The sequence below is a fragment of the Saccopteryx leptura genome, chromosome 3 (assembly GCF_036850995.1).
Source record: "Saccopteryx leptura isolate mSacLep1 chromosome 3, mSacLep1_pri_phased_curated, whole genome shotgun sequence".
NCBI lineage: Eukaryota > Metazoa > Chordata > Mammalia > Chiroptera > Emballonuridae > Saccopteryx > Saccopteryx leptura.
In genome coordinates, this window is record NC_089505.1 from 110,900,694 (window position 1) to 110,923,211 (window position 22,518).

General features: G+C 39.4%; 1 protein-coding gene across 1 annotated transcript in view; it reads left to right on the forward strand.

Moving 5' to 3' along the window:
* Positions 1 to 22,518, forward strand: part of AGO3 (argonaute RISC catalytic component 3) — a 141,963-nt gene that overhangs the window by 50,343 nt on the left and 69,102 nt on the right. The window lies entirely within an intron of this gene.

Here is a 22,518-nt window from a genome sequence, read left to right on the forward strand (position 1 = left end):
TGCCATTGTGGAAGTATGTCACTATTAAGAGGATATATGTGCTATGACTGTCTTTAATTATATGCCACTTCAGTACATCATTTTATATATGTGTATGTAGATATTTCTTTAAGATAGATTCCAGGAGTAAGATTGATGTGTCAAGGGCACAAACGTATTTGTCATTTTGATTATTACTGCCAGATTGCCCTCCACCCTTCCCCCAAGGCTGCAGATAGTTATTTTGCATCAATGATTGAGACTACCTGGTTTCTTAAGCCTTTGGCTCTACAAGCGTCAAGCTACATTTTTGTCAATTGGATTGGCAAGAAATAGTTTCACTATGTGCTTTTGTTTTCCATTTGACCATCTTTTCACATATTTAAGGGCCACCTTCTTTGTTGTTGTTGTTGTTAGCTGTTTATGTCCTTTGCCCCTTTTTTTCTGTTGGATGTTTGGTATTTTCGTTTACTGAAAGAGCTTTCTAAATTAAGATTAGTTCTTTTTCTGTGATGTGAATTACAGATAATGCCCTTTTGTCTTTTGGGCTTTGGTACTATCTTGCTTTTGGTTTTGCTTTTTGCAATGTGGAAATTTATGTGTGTGTGTGTGTGTGTGTGTGTGTCTACACACACACACACACACACAAACACTTAAAAGTATTGGTCAATAATTCATATAATAGAACTATTCTCATTTTTTGTTTCAGGTTTTGCTAGGCCATTCTTGTTTTTTTTACCTTACAAGCTTTAGAAACACCTTATTTTTTTTTTTAATTATTTTTATTTATTCATTTAAGAGGAGAGAGAGAGAGATTGGGAGAGAGAGAGAGAGAGAGAGACAGAAGGGGGGGAGGAGCAGGAAGCTTCAACTCCCATATGTGCCTTGACCGTGCAAGCCCAGGGTTTTGAACCGGCAACCTCAGCATTCCAGGTCAACGCTTTATCCACTGTGCCACCACAGGTCAGGCACACCTTGTTTAGATCCAGTGGGTGTGGGCTGTTATTTATATTGAGATCTTGTATTTATAAATTAAATCAAGACAAATTGGCATCTGTAAAATATTGAATCTGTTTAAAGAAAGTATTACGTTGTTCCGTTTGTTTAAGATTACTTTTGTTTTCTTCAGGAATGTTTTAAAGTTTTCCTCACATAAAATTTGCACATAAGTTATTTCTGGACATTTTCAACCTTATTTTTGCTATTAAATGGGTTTATAGTTTCTAACTAGTTATTGTTTATATACATGAAGGCTTTTGATTTCTATATACTAACTTTTCTTTCTGCCTTATGAATTCCATTATTTTTATAGCAATTTTTTAAGTGATTTTCTTTTCATTTAAAAAATATGTTTTAATTCATTTTTAGAGAGAGAAAGAGCAGTGGGGAGGAGCAGGAAGTATCAACTCCCATATGTGCCTGGATCAGGCAAACCCAGGGTTTTGAACCGGCGACATCAGCATTCCAGATTGACACTGAAGTAATTTTCTTCAAGTTTTTAGGTTATAATCCAGCTACAGATGATAGGTTTACTTCTTTCTTTGGATTTTTATAAGACAAGGACAGTGTTAAACATTAGTGATTAGTGAACATCTTATTATTTTTTGGAATGTTTCCATTGCTTCTGCATTAAGTAGAATGCATACAAATATGTATATTATAGGAACATCTGTTGCTTGCTATTTTATTAAGTATTTTTTTTAACTTTATTTATTTATTTTTTCATTTTTCCGAAGCTGGAAACAGGGAGGCAGTCAGATAGACTCCCGCATGCGCCCGACTGGGATCCACCCCGCAGGCCCACCAGGGGGCGATGCTCTGCCCATCTGGGGCGTCGCTCCGCTGCGTCCAGAGCCACTCTAGCGCCTGAGGCAGAGGCCACGGAGCCATCCCCAGCGCCCGGGCCATCTTTGCTCCAATGGAGCCTCGGCTGCGGGAGGGGAAGAGAGAGACAGAGAGGAAGGAGAGGGGGAGGGGTGGAGAAGCAAATGGGCTCCTCTCCTGTGTGCCCTGGCCAGAATCGAACCCGGGACTCCTGCACACCGGGCCGACGCTCTACCACTGAGCCAACCGGCCAGGGCCTTATTAAGTATTTTTAATAAGGAATGGGTGTTGAGTTTTCTCAGATGTCTTTTTAGCATTTATGGAGCTAATGATGATAGTTCTTTTTTCTTAAACACTTTGGACCAAATGAATATTTCTGGATTTTTAAAAAATAATGCTAGATTCTGTTTGTTAATACTTTACCTTTTTAATTAAAATGCCAAAAGTAAGATAGATCTGATCTGTAGTCTTCTCTTTTTTTGTGCAGTGTTTCAAGTTTTGGTATTAATATTATATTTCATTAAGGACTGGAAAGTTTTCATTTTTTAAACTGTATAAGTTTTTAAATACTATTGAAATGAGTAGTGGGGTTTTTGGGGGGTTTTTTTTGGAAAATTAAATACAGTGGGGTGACTTTGATCAGCAAGAGTACATAGGTTGAAAATACCGGCTTTTTAAAGATTTGATACAAGTTCCCCTGTAATCTATTGTGGCCTGTGTGTTTTGTTTTGTTTGATAGGTGGCTTTATTAAAACTTCTTCCATTTATATTGTGCAAACAAATCTATTTAGGTTCTCTGGGTTCAGTTTTGGTAAGTCATAGCATAATAGAATATAATTTTATCTATATTTATTTGGATACAGTTTTATAAAGTAGTTTCTTATTTTTTGAAATTTGGTCTATTTTGGTGGTTTACTCCCATTTCTTATTTTGTATGTTTGTGCTTTGCCCTTTTTATTTTTACTCTTGATTAGAAGTAATAGTTTAATCAACTGGTTTCTTCCTCCACCCGCCCCCAGCAAAAGAGCTTTTCAAACTTTTTTTTCAGTTCTCTGGCTTTCTGTTTTTAATTTCTGCTTCTAGCTTTATATTTTTTTCCCATCTACTTTTCATCAGTTAATTTAGTTGTTTTTCTAACTTTTGGAGCTTTATTAGTAACTCATTTACTTTGAATTTTTTCTTATTGATAAGGATTTAAAACAATGAATTTTCTGACTATTGTTTGGCTATATATTGATATATAGTATTTTTACTATATTTCCCTTATTACCTAAATGTGGAGCAACTTAACTTTTCAGATTGAAGATCTTTTTTTTTAATTTTCTGATTTTGTTATACATTTCTCATTTTATTGTGTTAATCAGAAAATGTGTTCTACTTTTAGAATTTGTTGAGGTATTTTTTTAGCCTAATATGTAGTCAGTTTATGCAAAAGTTCAATCTGTATTTAAAAATAAGGCATATTCAATTATTTGGGTAGAGTTAAATGAATATCCATCAGCACTACCATTTTGATTATGTTGTTTAGATCTTTTAATTCCTTATTTATTTATTTTTAATAAATTTTTTTTTAAATTTTATTTATTTTTTACAGAGATAGAGAGTGAGTCAGAGAGAGGGATAGACGGGGACAGACAGACAGGAACGAAGAGAAATGAGAAGCATCAATCATTAGTTTTTCATTGCGCGTTGCAACACCTTAGTTGTTCATTGATTGCTTTCTCATATGTGCCTTGACCATGGGCCTCCAGCAGACCGAGGAACCCCTTGTTGGACCCAGCAACTTTGGGTTCAAGCTGGTAGGCTTTTGCTCAAACCAGATGAGCCCACGCTCAAGCTGGCGACCTCGGGGTCTCGAACCTGGGTCCTCTGCATCCCAGTCCGACGCTCTATCCACTACGCCACCGCCTGGTCAGGCTCCTTATTTATTTTTGTTTTCTTGTTCTCTCAGACTGGGAGAAAGAAGTTTAAATTTCCTATTATTGTTTGTGTCTATTTCTCCTTTTATTTCCTATTATTTCTCATTAATGTTGCTGCTTTAATATTGGGAATATATATAAACCTGCTTTCTTCATTTTGACTTGTATCTTTTACAAGAGTAAAATTACTTTTTTATATTCTTTAGGGCCAAAGTCTGTCTACGTTACCCAAATAAAGGATTATAGTCCACATTTTTTGAACCTTATCCTATCCATTAATTTTTCATTTCTTTAAAAATTTTTTGTATTTTCTGAAATACAAATACATCTTGGCGACCACATAGAGAGAGGTTTTGCGTTGTGGGTCAGTTCAAAGCTTTTTTCTGTTAATGGATCAAATGAGCTACCCAGATAGGAATAATATACATATTTCATCTTAGTTGTATCAAATTATTTTTTATTTTCTGATTATATATGTTTTTTGGTCTGTTTTGTACTTTTTAAAATTGATATTAGGGAGGTTTCATCCCCCCACTAGTTTACCTTTATACTTATAACTTCATATAATGCTCAGCTTTCTTTTTAAAGCAATGTCTTTTTTTTTCCTTAACAAGTAATAATTATATTAGCTTTATTCTCTTCTTTCCTCTCTCTCCTTTTCTAACTAGTTTTAGCCATTATAGCATAATTTTATTCTTTTTAATTTTGCTTAAATTTTTACTTCTTGACTTTCAACTTTGATGATCTATTACTATAAGACACAATTAGTGAGTTTATTCTACTTTTATTTCTTCTGCTCTTGTAATTTATGTTTGTATTATGATTTCTGCATTGTAAGAGTATTTAACAGTTACATTCCATTTTGACGTCTGTGTGTTTGTTTCGATCTTAAACCTACAATTAAAAGCATTGGTGCTACCAGTCTTTTCCTGACATCTCATGGTTGCAGTGTGTCCTCAAGTTGTTCTTCAAGAAGGACTAGTATGAATAAGACCTCAGTTTTTGCATATTGAAAACCATTTATCTACAGCCTTATTCCTGAAGGACTTCTTAGCTAGACATGAAATTATTGACACATACTATCTAGAGTACCTTACAGGTGTTTTTCCACTGTTTTTTGACAGTGAATGTTTAGTAGAGAAATACAATGTTAGCTTGATTATTTTTCTTTTTTTAAGTAATTTTTCATAATTGTTTTACTACATTATTCTCAGTGTTGCCTGTTGTGGGTCAGTTTTATTTGAAACATGGGATTCCCTTTTAAAATGTAATTTTAAGACCTTATTTTTTTAAAGTATCTATCATTTTATTTAAAATTTTTTCTAACCATTTGCTCCTTACTGTGCTGACTGTGGTGTAATTTTTACCATGTGCTCCTTAGTTTAGTCTTTTTTTTTAATTAAAAAAAATAGTTTTCTTTCGTTTCTTTTATGAGTTATACAATGCTTATCTCACCTACTCCTGTTGACTGTCTCTTCTCTCACTTGAATTTTTGCTCTGAGATCTTTCATCATAGCTGCATTAAAAATCTTTGAATTTATATTAAAAAGTGGTGTTACCGTTTTCCTTTACTTATTTTTATTCATTTTTTTAGAGAATGAGAGAAGCATCGATTTTTGTTCCACTTATTTATGCATTAATTGGTTGATTCCTGTATGTGCCCTGACTGGGGGTGGAACCCACAACCTGGCGTATCAGGACAACACTCTATAATCAACTGAACCACCCAGCCAGGGCAATTTTCATCTACTTTGTGATGCTATTTTCTGTTGAATTTTCATTGGGGATATTGTGCTGCCTTTTTATACTTTCTTCTGGTATCTTTATATGGATAATTATCACTTTTTTGTTATTCATATTTAAGTGATAATTAACTAGTTTTTCCAAACCACCTAAGAGAAGAGACTAGAGTGGGAGGGAGAGGTGGGACAGTACATTAGGGGCAAAGTAGTTTTTCAGGTTTCTCTGCTTAAAACCTCTTTCCTGTTTTAAGGGTTCTTTCTTCAAATATAACCACATCTCCTTTGCCTCCATAATTTAAGTGTTTAAAAGGTGTGAACTACCTACCAGCCATGAATTCTACCAGGTCCTTACTAGCTTCTGCTTAAATAGCTCCTGCCTGCTCAAATTAACAATTAGAGAATTTATGAAGTTATACAAGAATTATTTGTACTAGTCTTTTAACTTTTTTGTAAGTTTGAAATTGCTGAAGAAATATGCCTTGCTTTTAGAAGGGTAGTCCTATCTGAGATTTGTCGTATCTAAATCACTCTCCGCTCACTCTTATAACACTTTCTACACCTCCTGTCTCTTATTTTTCTTTTGAGTTCCCCTACTCAATCTCATCTCTAAACATTGCAGTTTCTACTTAGGATAGGACCCTCTCTTTCTCAGAGTAAAAATGTACTGTTCTCCTCACTAGGCTTTTTTCTACTCTGTGTTCTTCTTTTTTTTTGATATTTAATACTTTTTTTTTTTTTTTTTTTTTTTGTATTTTTCTGAAGCTGGAAAGGGGGAGAGACAGTTAGACAGACTCCCGCATGCACCCGACCGAGATCCACCCGGCATACCCACCAGGGGGCGATGCTCTGCCCCTCCGGGGCGTCACTCTGCCAAGACCAGAGCCACTTGAGCGCCTGGGGCAGAGGCCAAGGAGCCATCCCCAGCGCCCAGGCCATCTTTTGCTCCAATGGAGCCTTGGCTGCGGGAGGGGAAGAGAGAGACAGAGAGGAAGGAGGGGGTGGGGGTGAAGAAGCAAATGGGCGCTTCTCCTATGTGCCCTGGCCGGGAATCGAAACCAGGTCCCCCGCACGCCAGGCTGACGCTCTACCGTTGAGCCAACCGGCCAGGGCGATATTTTACTACTTTTATTTCATCTTTGCCCACTGATTTCTGCCCTGACATGCTTTTTTTCCCCCTGGTGTATGTTAAAGCAAATTCCAGGTATGGTATATTTTATTGTAAACTGTACATATTTTTTTTTTATAAATAAATTTTTATTATAATGGGGTGACATCAATAAATCAGGGTACATATATTCAAAGAAACCATTTCCAGGTTATCTTGTCATTTAGTTCTGTTGCATACCCATCACCCAAAGAGAGATCGTCCTCCGTCACCCTCTATCCAGTATTCTTTGTACCCCTCCCCTTCCCCCTCCCCCTTTCCCTCCTTCCCTCCCCCCACCCCCCATAACCACCCCACTCCTGTCCATGTCTCTTAGTCTCATTTTTATGTCCCACCAATGTATGGAATCCTGCAGTTCTTGTTTTTTTCTGATTCACTTATTTCACTCCGCATACTGTTATCAAGATTCCACCATTCTGCTGTGATCCGATGTCATCATTTCTTCTAGCTGAATAGTATACCATGTTGTATATGTGCCCCATCTTCTTTATCCAGTCTTCTATTTTTTTTTTACAGTGATTAAAAGCCTTTAGCAAACTCTTGGCCAATACAGCAAGAATCCATAAAAGAGTAGTGTCCTTAACATGTTCACCAAGTCCAAGTTGGCCCCATCACCATGCCAAATCCCTGAAAAATGCAACCCAACCACAGTTTAGTCTGTTAGGAGTTGTCACAGGGAGCAGGAGTCCAGAAAAGTCCACATCCAGGAAAAGTCCTCATGGCACTGGAATTGTTGTCACCATTCTATACTTTGCAGCTCATGTCCAAGTCCCAGTGACCGCTGCTTCTAGCTGGTAATGATTCAGGTAGACTGGAATCCGTGTCCTTCTTTGCATAGTGTCTACTAGTTCTAAGTACTTAGGGCCATATTTACTTATAATTTGGCATGTTTACGTTTTTATTGTCTTGTAAGTTCACTGAAAATCCAGGGTTTTTTTTCTTTTATATATTTACTTAATTTATTTTCTTTCTTGGCATTCTCTTTGTAACTCTGAATTTAGGAAAGTGGGAAAATCTGGAAATTGCTGCTATTTTCCGACTGGAACTTAAAGTTCAGCTTTGGCTATTTTAATAAATAATCTTTAAATAACATATTGATCAAAGAAAGCACAATGAAAATTCTAAGTATTTTGAACTGAACGGTAATGAAAACGTGCATGCTGATATTATTATGATTAGTTAAAGCAATGCTTAGAGAGAATTTAAAACCTTAAATGCTATTAGAAAAGAAGAAAAGCATCAGAGACATACTCATTCATCTCAGCAAGTTAAAAAATAACAGAAAATTAAACGCAAAGAAAAATGTAAGGAAACAGGAGTGAAAAACAGAAATTAATGAAATAGTAAACAAGTTTACCTCTATTCTATAGGTAGGAAGACTTCAAAGTTATTTTAGAAGGATAGTGACATAATCATATTTGTTTTCCAGAAAGAGACTTCTGGCAGCAGTATGGAGAATAGATAGAGGAGAAAAAACTAATCTGAGAAGCCAGTTAGGAGGCTTTTTCAATCACTAGTTCAGGTAAGAGTTGGTGATGGTCTAATGTGGGATGGAGAGGAAGGAACACATTACAAGGATTGAGTTTTTAAAAAAAGGTTAAGAACCACATCCAGAAAAAAAAACCTTGGGTGTAGTTACTGGCACATGGACCTATGGAACTGATTGAAAATGAATAGACCCTCTAGGTTTACTAGGTTTTTAATGGATTGTTTTTGGAAATAAACCTTAAACCTGGTTTATTAGGTTCAACTAGAGAAGCAGAGCAGTAGGAGATAAAGAGAGAGAGAGATTTGGCCTACACAGTCGAAGGTTCTAGCTAAGCAAGTCTGAAATCCTTAGGGTAGACTGTCACGAAGGGCAGGCAGGCTGGAACTCGTGGGCACAGGCTGAAGAAGATGTTCATGGGTAGAATTTCTTTTCTTTTTTGGAGAAGCCTCAGGCCTACTTTTAAGACCTTTCATCTGACTGAACGAGTCCCACCTCTATTATCCAGGATAATCTCCTTAATGTCAACTGATTATGGACTTTAATTACATCTATAATATATCTTCACAGCAACACCTAGATCAGGGGTCCCCAAACTTTTTACACAGGGGGCCAGTTCACTGTCTCTCAGACCGTTGGAGGACCGGACTATAAAAAAAACAACTATGAACAAATCCCTATGCACACTGCACATATCTTATTTTAAAGTAAAAAACAAAACGGGAACAAATACAATATTTAAAATAAAGAACAAGTAAATTTAAATCAACAAACTGACCAGTATTTCAATGGGAACTATGCTCCTCTCACTGACCACCAATGAAAGAGGTGCCCCTTCCGGAAGTGCTGCGAGGGATGGATAAATGGCCTCGGGGCCGCATGTGGCCCGCAGGCCGTAGTTTGGGGACCCCTTACCTAGATTAATGTTTGATTGAATAACTGGCAAACTACTGGTCTAGCCAAATTGACACATTTTAAAAAAGCATAACTTGCCTACAAAATTCTGTGATTATTTAATCTTTGAAACAGCCTTCATGTTCCCAAATCTCAGTCTCATTAAGTGTGCTATGTTACAAACTAGCTTCTAAAGAAGGACATACTCGTCAACATACATTCAGAACAATGACTCATTCATCCCAGGTGTGAATGGTTATGCTGTGAACTGAATATGGGAAGTAAATTTGCTGTTGCTGGTAGTTGGCAGTATATACTATGTATAACAATAGATCAAATGTTAGTATATCTAAAACTTGAGGATTCTTTGAAATATATGGGTAGAGAAATTTAATATGTAGTTGGAAATGCACGTATGAAAATCTGTAGTGCTATTTCAAAATAACATTTGGGACTCCTCAGTTTATAAATCCATATTGAACTATAGAATTGGAAAAACTTCTTTAGGTTATTATTTAGATTGAAACCATGAATGAGAAGTAAAATGCCATGGGGAATACTAACATTTAAGGAAGGAAGATGGACCAGTGAGCAATTAATGATTACTACAGGCAGTATAAGAGCTAAAAATGTGCTATCAAGGAGGCCAAGGGAGGAAATATTCAGAGTAGATGATTTCACAGTTAAGCACTGGGAGCTTTTCTGACAAAATCAGGAGTAAGAGAAGGATGTCAGTACTATGATATTTAGTCATTATTGTGTTTGCTAACTTCTGTTCCTACAGGTTTCAGTCTTTGAGAAGCAGTATTTGACACCCTTCACCCCCCTAAGTCTGAGCTGAGTATTTCTCATGTATTCCCATAGCACAGTGTACTTGCCCTGTAATAGCATATATCACCTTGAATGATCAGTTTTATTGTTCTGTGTCTCTTAACAGAATAAAAGCTTTATGAAGCTAATCTTATGCACACCAGTGTATGTACCCTCCATGCCTAGCACAACTCTTGGTCACATTAAGCAAAGTATAAATAAAACCAAGAGCATAGAGGAAGAGCATCCAAACAGGCCTGGAAGATTAGAAAAATGTTTATAGAAGTGAGTGATGTCTTAGCTGAGCTCTAACAAATATGATGAGATCAAAAGTTTGAATTGAAAAGGAAGTACACAGAATTAAAAGATTTTTGGCCCTGGCTGGTTGGCTCAGCAGTAGAGTGTCGGCACAGCATGTGGAAGTGCCGGGTTCAATTTTCAGTCAGGGCACTCAGGGGAAATGCCCATCTGCTTCTCCACCCCTCCCCCCTCTCACTTCTCTCTCTCTCTCTCTCTCTCTCTCTCTCTCTCTCTCTCCTGCTCCTGCAGCCATGGCTCAATTGGAGCAAGTTGGCCCGGGGCGCTGAGGATGGCTCCCTGGCCTCTGCCTGAGGCACTAAGAGCTCGGTTGATGAGCAACGGAACAAACAACACCCCAGATGGGCAGAGCATGAGCCCCCTAGTGGGCTTGTGGGATCCTGGTCGGAGCATGCAGGAGTCTGTCTCTGCCTCCCCTCCTCTCACTGAATTAAAGGAAAAAAGATCTCTGAGAGGTCTCTAAAATATAAAATTTTATTATAAGACATAGGAGAAATGAATGAAATGTATTAGGCTTATTGAGAAGACTCAATTTGATATGTTAATTCTCCCAAATTAATCTCTCCAAAATTATTCTATAAATACTATGTTATGTAAAATCTCAATAGAGATTTATTGATAAATCAATATTAAGATTTTTTAAAAATTTTATTTTATTGGTTTTACAGAGGAGGGCAGGGTACTGATTGCTTGTCATATGTACCTTGACCAGGCAAGCCCAGGGTTTTGAACCGGCAACCTCAGTGTTTCAGGTCAAATGCTCTATCCATTGTACCACCACAGGCCAGGCAACATTAAGATTTATATGAAAAATTAATGACCAAGAAAAGCCAATATAATTCTTTTTACTTTTGTAACTTGTTTAATATAAGGAAACTGATCAATATGACCATCACTATACCCTTATTCATCTCTCCTTGTTGATATTTAAAATATTTTTTTAAGTTGATTTTGTGGGGAGTGGGGTTGAGTGAGAAGTATCAACTCATAGTCGCTTCACTTTAGTTGTTCATTGCTTGCTTGCTTGTTGTATATGCCTTGACCAGGCAAGCCCAGGGTTTCGAACTGTCGACCTAAGCATTCCAGGTCAACACTTTATCCACTGCACCACCACAGGCTCGGCCATTTTCTGTTTGTTTGTTAGTTTTTAAGATTTTTTTTGGTGATATTTAAAGCATTTGTGAGAATCTATTATATTATACTTTTGAAAAATATGATCAAGATTGTATTAAAAGCCAGTATAATTTTCTAAAAGAATAAAGAGGGAGGAATTGCTCTCCCTATTTTAAAACTATAACAATTACAGCATACTGCTTTTAAGTGCAGGGAGGGACAGATTAATGAAGCAGAGCCTAAAAATAAACCACATGTGTTTATATGGAAACTTTGTAAATGTTAAGGTGGCATTTCAGATCACTAATGAAAGAGTAGAAAATTTAATTAATGATGTTTGTACTATTGTTACTGTATAAAAAAATTATCAGACTCATCTCACATTATACCCTAAATTTATTTTTAGGTGGATTATAAATCCTAAATTTGAAAAGCAAAACTTTTAATTCTTTTAGGAAGAAAATAAAAGTCAATCTCTAACACTGAAAAAAAAATGAAATTATAAATCATAAAGAAAATACTGATAAACTTGGCTACATTAAAATTGAAAACTTGTGGATGTCCCGGGTTTGATTCCCAGTTAGGGCACACAAGAGAAGCGACTATCTGCTTCTCCAACCCCTCCCCTTTATCTCCCTCTTCCTCTCCTGCAGCCATGGCTCGATTGGTTCAAGGACATCAGCCCGGGCACTGAGGATGTGGTTCTGGAAGCCTCCTCCTCAGGTGCTAAAAATAGCTCCCTTGAGAGCATGGTCCCAGGTGGGCAGAGCATCATCCCCAGATGACTGTTGCCAGGAGGGTTGCTGCCGGGGTCCAGCCCCGGGGGGGATCCAGGGGTCCCACAGGAGGAGACAGCATCGGCGAAATCGAGTGAGAGAGCCGAATTCTTTTCTTTCTCTTTATTCTCTAGTTAGCATTTACTGCCAGGCATCTCTGCCAAATGCTAGTACAGCTCCTTTTTTATACACACACACCAAGTTACAATTACATGGTATTAATCATTGCTTCTGTTTCACTATGTTTACATGTTTCCAGATAACAGTTAATTTATATCTATAAACTACAAATCAGGTGGCAAATCATTCAAAGTACAATTAAAAAATAACTTGAATAGCGATAACATCGGTAAAAGCTTTTAAAGGATTAGTACTAACTAATAACTCAACTTTATTGTTGTTGTGAGTCAAGGGGCAGAGAGAGATTAACAGACAAAATCATTAAGGACTAGCAAATGACCACCGCTTGCTCAGGCAAATGGCCTTGAGTTTATGCAGTGTCCTAACTTTCCTCACAAGATAACAAAAGGCTTGCCCATTAAGAAATTGACATAACATTAAGAGTAACTTTTACTTAAAGATATATAGAGTGCACTCGCAAGATAGCTTAGTAGTAACATAATTTCAGAAGACATTAATTGCTATTGCTTCTATGTATGCCCTTCCATACCTCTCATTATCTGAAGAAAGAATTTTTGGGGAGGTATACAAACCTCATGAGAGTGTCTCACTGAGAAAGCCCAGCAACTGCCTTCAGTCATAAAACAATTCTCTTAGCAAAACATTCTTTTCTTGCTGACTGCGTTTCCATCCCAGGCCACGCAACGGGCCATTCTATAACACCTTACCTAAGATTCTATGTCTAGTTAAACTTTATTTATTTACTATATTCACACACTAGTAAATTCTAACTATATTCTTCTTAGAGAGTTCCACTATCTGCAGATCAAATAAGCAAAAAGAAAGGAAAGTTTCTCTACTCTATTACATGAAAAGGCTAAGGAGGAAAAATGATGAATTAAGTGAAGGCCAAAAGGTGCTCTGTGCACAGCCACTGCCTTCTACCCATTCACAAGTCACAATCTATTCTTTCTAACATGATTAAGAAGAAATTCTCCTACAAACTTAACCCTTTACGAGGGATATCATAGCCAGCCTCTTATGTTTACGAGCCCAGATTAAGGGGCTTACAGGCTTTTCTGTGGAACTTACACCTTCTGTCTCATTTCCAAAGAAATTACTACAAATCTACAGGGAAAGCACGGTACTATTATCCCTGTGCCACAAATAATAGCACACACCCAGAAAAAGGGGGGATATAAGGCCAGATTAATTCAAAAGATTAAAGGGGGAAGTATCGTGCCTTTCCTTGCGGTGACTTTGTCAACCCACAGCTGTTGGTCTTTACTGCGGAGACTCTATCTTCTTTTGCTGTGACTTTGTCAACCAGCAGTTGTGAATCTTCTGCTGTGACCTAGTTAGCCAGCATTAGTGGATCGGCTCCCGACAGGTTGCCAGGTAGATTCCGGTCAGGGCACATGCAGAAGTCTGTCTCTGTATCTCTGTATCTTCCCTCCTCTCACTTGAAAAAAGAAAGAAAATTGAAAACTTGTATATTATAAAAAACACAATAAAGTTAAAAGGCTAGGAGATTATTTTCATAAGGAGAGATCAGTAGAAAAACTGATAGTTCCCAAAAAAGGAAATCCGAATGGCCAGTAAACAGATGAAAATCAGATTAGATTCATTAGTAATCAGGAAAATGAACTCAATAAGTTATCATTCACACCCATCTGATCTGTAAAAATTAAAGTCTTATGTCAAATGGTGAGGAAGAAGTAAAAGAAACTCACTGTTGGTGGGGGTATGATTTAATAGTACTTTGGAGGACAGTCTTCATATCTAGAAAAAAATGAAGATGAAATTACGTATCTTAAAATCCATAATATATTATAGACATCTCTGACATATGTGCCTGAGGCATTATTTGTAATAGCAGAAAATTAGAAACAGCCTAATTCCTATTAGTAGCAGAATGAGAAAATATTCTGAATGAGCACATAAATTGTTATATAATATTATATAATAATATATACTATATAACAGTTAAATGAATGAACCAGATCTACATATATCAGTGTTGAAAACAAAGTTGGGGGCTGAGCAAATAGCAAAAAGATATGTTATTTATGTAAATATGAAACGAGTATTTACTGGATACATACAAATGCAGTAAAATGATCAAAACCTAAATAAGACAAATACATACTAATTTCAGGATTGTGGTTCTCATTAGTTAGAAAGAAAAAGAATGGAATATATTGGTTGGGGTGAGGAAAAGAGATAGACCTAAAGACTACATATCTCAAGAAAAATGTGAGAGTATTTTTGTGTAAACAAAGTATATAGATAACATAAGGTGCCGTTATGAAGCAAAGACACCAGAAGATTGATATATTTTTTTAAGATTTTATTTATTCATTTTAGAGAAGAGAGAGAGAGAGAGAAGGGGGGAGGAGCAGGAAGCATCAACTCCCATATATGCCTTGACCAGGCAAGCCCACACCTTCAAACCAGCGACCTCAGCGTTCTAGGTCGAGCTTTAAAATTTTTATTTTTTATTTATTTTTATTTTTTACATTTTATTTATTCATTTTTTTAGAGAGAGGAGACACAGAGAGAGAAAGAGACAGAGAGAGGAAAGAGATAGAAGGAACAGAGGGAGGAGCAGGAAGCATCAACTCCCATAGGTGCCTTGACCAGGCAAGCCTGGGGTTTCGAACCGGCGACCTCAGCATTCCAGGTCGACGCTTTTACCCACTGCACCACCACAGGTCAGGCCTCAGGTCGAGCTTTATCCACTGCCCTACCACAGGTCAGGCTTTTTTTTTTAAGAGATATATATTTTTAAAGATCTATTACTTATTTATGCACTTGGACTAGGATCTACCTGGCCCCCTACCCCACCCCCCTGCCCCGGGTCTAGGACCGTTGCTTGAATCAGCCAAGCTATTTTTTTTTTCTGAAGTGAGAAGCGGGGAGGCAGACAGACAGAATCCTGCATGCGTCTGACCGGGACCCACCTGGCATGCCCACCAGGGGACAATGCTCTGCCCTTCTGGGCCGTTGCCTCGTTTCAACTGGAGCCATTCTAGTGCCTGAGGTGGAGGCCACGGAGCTGTTCTCAGCGCCCAGGCCAACTTTGCTCCAATGGAGGGGGAAGAGAGAGACAGAGAGAAAAGAGAGGGGGAAGGATGGAGAAGTAGATGGGTGCTTCTCCTATGTGCCCTGGCTGGGAATCGAACCCAGGACTTCCACATGCTGGGCCAATGTTCTGCTGAGCCAACTGGCCAGGGCCTCAACCAAGCTATTTTTAGTGCCTGAGACTGACAGGCTTGTACCATCTGAGCCATCCTCAGTACCCAGGGTCATCACTCAAATCAGTCAAGCCACTGGCTGTGGAAGGGGAAGAGGGAGAGAAGGTAGAGGTAGAGAGAAACAGATAGTCGCTTCTCTTGTGTTCCCTGACCGGGGAATGAACCTGGGACATCCATACCCCAGGCTGACACTCTATCCACTGAGCCAACCAGAGGGCTATCTTTTTTTTCCCAGCGGGATATTTTATCTTAATGAAAATAAAGCCTAAAATTTGAAATGGGTTTATTTTTTTAATTGTAGTAATATGTAATGCTGCTATGAAAAATGAGTGAAAATACTGTACTGACCTCCTTACTTGCTTATATTTCCTTTTTTGTTTCTGTGTGATTTTTTTTTTTTTTTTTTTTACAGGGACAGAGAGAGTCAGAGAGAGGGATAGACAGGGACAGACAGACAGGAACAGAGAGATGAGAAGCAGCAATCATCAGTTTTTCGTTGCGAGACCTTAGTTGTTCATTGATTGCTTTCTCATATGTGCCTTGACCGCGGGCCTTCAGCGGACCAAGTAACCCCTTGCTCGAGCCAACGACCTTGGGTCCAAGCTGGTGAGCTTTTTTTTTTTTTTTTTTTCGCAAGCCAGATGAGCCCGTGCTCAAGCTGAGCAACCTCGGGGTCTCGAACCTGGGTCCTCCGCATCCAAGTCCAACATTCTATCCACTGTGCCACTGCCTGGTCAGGCCACAATTGATGGTTTGTCACAGTTTAATTGGCAGGTTTATTTTTTAAGTTACATAAAATATTGATGTATCATACATTCATTGGCATTTTAGATTCTGTTAAATGAGGAATTTACTTTTAGTTTAGCCTGCTTTTAAGCCAAACTCATTTTGTTTTAATTTTATTATTGGAATTCATTCATTTTAAAAGCATCATAATGAATGACCTGACCAGGTGGTGGCACAGTATATAGAGTGTCGACCTGGGATGCTGATGACCCAGGTTTGAAACCCTGAGGTCACCAGCTTGAGCATGGGGTCATAGACATGACCCCATGGTTGCTGGCTTGAGCCCAGAGGTCACTGGCTTGAGCAAGGGGTCACTGACTCAGCTGGAGCCCCCTGGTCAAGGCACATATGAGAAAGCAGTCAATGAACAATTGAAGTGCAGCAACTGTGAGTTGATGCTTCTTATCTCTCTCCCTTCCTGCCTGTCTCTGTCTCCTGTGAAAAAGAGCATCACAATGGATCTGGTGGTTATTAGTTGTATTTCTCTCTAGATGTTTTTATTTACCTCTTCTTATCCAACCGGCCAGGGCCTCTTCTTATATATCAGATAGAATGCTATTTTATATGACTTATCTCATATACGTTCCACCACAGTTTGAGTTAGGTGATATTCCAACTGAAGTTTAAATGAGTGAAAATCTCTAATTTTTACCTAAAGTGACTTTTTCTCTCTGAAGGTCACATAGTTTATATTTATATAAAAGTTCTTTGTGATATCATCTATTAATCCTATACTTAAATGTAACGATAGTTTACATTTAAGACTCAAGGTCACAATTTGTATTTAAAAGATAGAGGTGAACTCTTCTGACTCCACAACACTTATGCTCTCAATATGCATAGCTCTGTACTCTTTCTTTTAAGAAACAAGATTTCGGACAGATCTCAGATCTAGGACAGCTAAATTGAGAAATGGTATTTTATGTTTATTTACTTTTTTTGTACTTTTCAGTAAAAAGTAGCTTTCTATACACACTCACTGTGTATTTTGCTTCTAGAAGAAAGTAGAAAATAGAAGTGGTTGTAAAATTTGGTGTATATATTTGTCTTGAATTCAGAAATAAGATCTCAAGATTAAGAAATAATTTGATTAAAATAAATTTTTTCCCCATTGATTGGAGAGAGAGTGGAACAGACTGGGGACGGAGAGAGGGAGACAGACTCGTTGTTCGACTCAGTTGTTCCACTCATTTGTTCCACTCAGTTGTGCACTCATTGGTTGCTTCTCCTATCTCCTATATGCCTTGACCTGGGATCGAACCCGCAACCTTAGTGTGCTGGGTCAATGCCCTATTCACTGAGCCACCCGGCCAGGGCCTGATTTTATAATATTCATATTAGTCTTCCCAAAAGTAGATCAAAGCAGCACATTTCTTTAGGATGAAATTAGAGTCTGATTGCAGGCAGGTAGGACAGGAAGTTGATCAACAGGAGGTCAAACAGAGCCAAGTGTAGATATCTGTATCTGGCTTACCCGGTCTATCTTCACATTAGAAAACCAGTATAATGGCTGCAAGAATCTCAGTGACAGTCTTCACCAAATCTATTTCTTGATTCATCCTGTTTCAGACTGGTTAAGTATGCCCTTAATTTTTTTTTTGTTTTTTTTTTTGTTTGTTTGTTTGTGGTGCCCAGTGTTTCCACAGTTTTGTACACTAATTTCCATTATGATTTCATTATGTGGCTAATGAATCATTTAGAAAAGTTTTTCATTGCCAATATATGTTTTCAAATTACTTTTGTTATTTTTTTTTTTTTTTTATAAATAAATTTTTATTTTAATGGGGTAACATCAATACATCAGGGAACATATATTCAAAGAAAACATTTCCAGGTTATCTTGTCATTTAGTTTTGTTGCATACCCATCACCCAAAGAGAGATCGTCCTCCATCACCCTCTAACCAGTTTTCTTTGTACCCTCCCCCTCCCCCTCTCCTTCATTCCCTCTCCCCACCCCCCGTAACCACCCCACTCCTGTCCATGTCTCTTAGTCTCGCTTTTATGTCCCACCAATGTATGGAATTCTGAAGTTCTTGTTTTTTTTCTGATTCACTTATTTCACTCCACATACTGTTATCAAGATTCCACCATTCTGCTGTAAGTGATCTGATGTCATCATTTCTTCTAGCTGAATATAGTATACCATGGTGTATATGTGTCTCATCTTCTTTATCCAGTCTTCTATTTTTTTTTACAGTGATTAAAAGCCTTTAGCAAACTCTTGGCCAATACAGCAAGAATCCATAAAAGAGTAGTGTCCTTAACATGTTCACCAAGTCCAAGTTGGCCCCATCACCATGCCAAATCCCTGAAAAATGCAACCCAACCACAGTTCAGTCTGTTAGGAGCTGTCACAGGGAGCAGGAGTCCAGGAAAAGTCCACATCCAGGAAAAGTCCGCATGGCACTGGAATTGTTGTCACCATTCTATACTTTGCAGCTCATGTCCAAGCCCCAATGACCGCTGCTTCTAGCTGGTAATGATTCAGGTAGACTGGAAAAGCCATTTACAGCATGCGTGGATATGGAGCTTCTGTTCTCTGCCTGGAGAGATGAGGGCAGGTTGCTTTTCCCTGGAGCTCTGCGACTGTGGCATGGTAAAGAGAACCTTGGGATACACTAAGCTGGGTGGCAAAGGTAGATTCATAATAGAAGTTGGCAAAAGGGGGAAAGAGCTCTAAATTAGTAGGTCCCAGCCTGAAATATGAGTGGGGCATTGAAGTAGGAGGGATAAAGGAAACACTATCTATATATTAAGCAAAGCAGCAGAAAATAGGACTATCAACACCCACAACAGAGATCTTTGAGGGAAGAATAAAAAACCTGACTATTCAGGCAAAACATAGTTAAGTGGCCCTTGTGCAAATGAGATCAGTTTACCTGCTTCTTGGAAGAAATACCCTAGGCTCGTCCACAGTGTCGTAGATGGGGCTGATGGCCCTGGGCACCTTCAGCCTTCAGTGGCCAACCCCAGCTTTCTAGGCAAGGTTAGGTCATAGGTGGCTGGAGCAGGGCTGGAAGAGACTAAACCCTCCCTTAGAGGAGTGAGGGGGAAGCCTACCTTCCAGTGTCCCTGTTTCCTCACAGCAGAGGCATGTAAGCCTGGCAGGCTTTAGCTCAATGACCTTCCTTTCCACTATTGAAGCAGGACCCAGATGGCATCCTATGAGACCCCTTTGGGGTGTTGGAGCCTTTAAGGGTGTATCCTAAAAGCTGATAGTTCCCCTGATCTCTATTGGGCTTTTTCTGCCTCTAGGTATCTTAAAAGCCATGCTCAGAAGATCTCGCTGAGGGGTTTGAGGATCCCCATCCACCTATATAAATCTTTTCCATATATCTGGAGCTATTTGGAAAAAGACAAAACAGTGTTATTAGCTGGATCTAATAAAGAAGGTAGTAGTTTGCAGGCTAAAAAGATTTGGTGTCTCCTGTTCATCAGCATTCAAAAGAAATGTAATTTTTTTTTTTTTTTTTTCATTTTTCTGAAGCTGGAAACAGGGAGAGACAGTCAGACAGACTCCCGCATGTGCCCGACCGGGATCCACCTGGCACGCCCACCAGGGGCGACGCTCTGCCCACCAGGGGGCGATGCTCTGCCCATCCTGGGCGTCGCCATGTTGCTACCAGAGCCACTCCAGCGCCTGGGGCAGAGGCCACAGAGCCATCCCCAGCGCCCGGGCCATCTTTGCTCCAATGGAGCCTTGGCTGCGGGAGGGGAAGAGAGAGACAGAGAGGAAAGCGCGGTGGAGGGGTGGAGAAGCAAATGGGCGCTTCTCCTGTGTGCCCTGGCCGGGAATCGAACCCGGGTCCTCCGCATGCTAGGCCGACGCTCTACCGCTGAGCCAACCGGCCAGGGCTGTAATAATTTTTTTTTTTTTTTTTTTAAGTAAAAAGCATGATATGGTAGACCTGCCCTTTATATTTAATGCACAGCTCTCTCTCTTTTTTTTTTTTTTTTTTTTTAATTTCTGAAGCTGGAAACGGGGAGAGACAGTCTGACAGACTCCCGCATGCGCCCGACCGGGATCCACCCGGCATGCCCACCAGGGGCGACGCTCTGCCCACCAGGGGGCGATGCTCTGCCCCTCTGGGGCGTCGCTCTGCCGAGACCAGAGCCACTCTAGCGCCTGGGGCAGAGGCCAAGGAGCTATCCCCAGCGCCCGGGCCATCTTTGCTCCAATGGAGCCTTGGCTGCGGGAGGGGAAGAGGGAGACAGAGAGGAAGGAGGGGGCGGGGTGGAGAAGCAAATGGGCGCTTCTCCTATGTGCCCTGGCCGGGAATCGAACCCAGGTCCCCCGCACGCCAGGCCGACGCTCTACCGCTGAGCCAACCGGCCAGGGCCCCACAGCTCTCTTCTTAAGATCACACTTCACTATTTCCCTGGGGAAATTTGTCTTTCTCCTAAATTAGTATCCTGTTTCCTGCATCCCTCTTCTCTCCTACCCCTTTTTTTTAATGTTCAGAAGTTGCATGAGAAAAGGGTACACAGTATGCAATTTTCTTTAAACATTTTACACATTGGGAAAATGTATCAGCAAACCTAGGTGATCGTTTAGCTGGGATTTTGTGTTGGAAATAATTTTCCTTCATAAATTTGAATGCAGTGCTGTGTTTTTTAAAATTTATATATTGAGTTTAGAGAAAAAAGGACAGAGAAAGACAGATAGAAACATTGATCTGTTTCTGTATGTGCCCTGACTGGGGATGGACCCTGCAACTTCTGCATATTAGGATGATACTTTAACCCACAAAGCTATTAGAGCACAGTATTCCAGTTTTTAGTAGCTTTGTTGAGGCTTAATTTACACACCATAAAATTTACCCATTTTAGTGTATATTTGTTGTCTTTTTGTCTCTCATGTTTTGCTTTACTTTCTGGAAAATTTCCTCATCTTCCTCTACTAACCCTCTATTCATCTTTTCTTTTCTGCTACTATGTCTTTAATTTCTTTTTTTTTTCTGAAGCTGGAAACAGGGAGACAGACTCCTGCATGCACCCGACCGGGATCCACCCAGCACGCCCACCAGGGGGCGACGCTCTGCCCACCAGGGGGCGATGCTCTGCCCATCCGGGGCGTTGCTCTGCCACGACCAGAGCCAGAGGCCACAGAGCCATCCCCAGTGCCCAGGCCATCTTTGCTCCAATGGAGCCTCGGCTGCAGGAGGGGAAGAGAGAGACAGAGAGGAAGGAGAGGGGGAGGGGTGGAGAAGCATATGGGCGCTTCTCCTGTGTGCCCTGGCCGGGAATCAAACCCGGGACTTCTGCACGCCAGGCCGACGCTCTACCACTGAGCCAACCGGCCAGGGCCATGTCTTTAATTTATAATAGCTCTTTTTTATTTCCTAAATGTTATTTTATTAGTATACTATTTCTGTTTCATAAAGGCAGTATCCTCCCTTAGCTCTAAGAATAATTTATTTTGGTGTTTCTTTATCCTGCATATGTTCATTTTTCCTCCAATTTTTTTTTTTAACCTGTGTTCATTTTGGGGGCTTTCCTCAAATATGTAGTATCCTTGAATATTTACTCATGATTCAGTGGGAGTATAAACACTAACTAGAAATTTTGAATGCATCAGTAGGGCCTGTTGACTTTGAGTTTCTTCATTGGGTGATTTCAATGGGCTGATGTTGGGGAACCTACTATGTCAGAACCCTTAAGTCTGTCCTCTTGGCTAATCAAGTTACCCAAACATGAGACTTCCAAACTCTTGCCTGAGGATAACAATCCAAATGCCTGCCTTCTGGAAGCCAAATTGGGGATTCTGGTTTTAGGAATGTCTGCATTCAGCATGTAATATTTATAGTTATTTAATCCCTTGTTTTGGGTCTAGTACTATGTCCTCAGTTGTACCTGATACCCTCTCTATAAGAGCCTTTTAATTTTCTAGAAAATAAGCCTCCAGATTTATTCAGGGATAAAAAAGAAATGGTTGTTCAGTATGTGGAGCTAGACAAGGGACCTAGGGCTCCACCTGTTTCCTAGCTTTTCTCTGTGTTTCTGCATCACCCCCATCCTTCCATCACCAATTTCAGAGATACCTAGTACTGTCACATCTTGTGTCATTTGAGGATTCTGTACTGTAAAAGCAGTCATTGCTCGTCATTCCCAAAATAGCTGGCTTGGAATTTCATTTTTTTGGATCTGCTATGTCAGTTACAACTTAACTTGTCCACTTGCTTTTCATCTTCTAGAATGTTGATGCACTTCCTGTTTTCTCTCTCCCCTCATAGGTTCATGTCTTTTTATTTTTAATTCCTTACTGTACTCAGTTGGTAATAAGTTTGTTCAGAGGCCTGGTTTCTTGCCATGTGGACCTCTCAATAG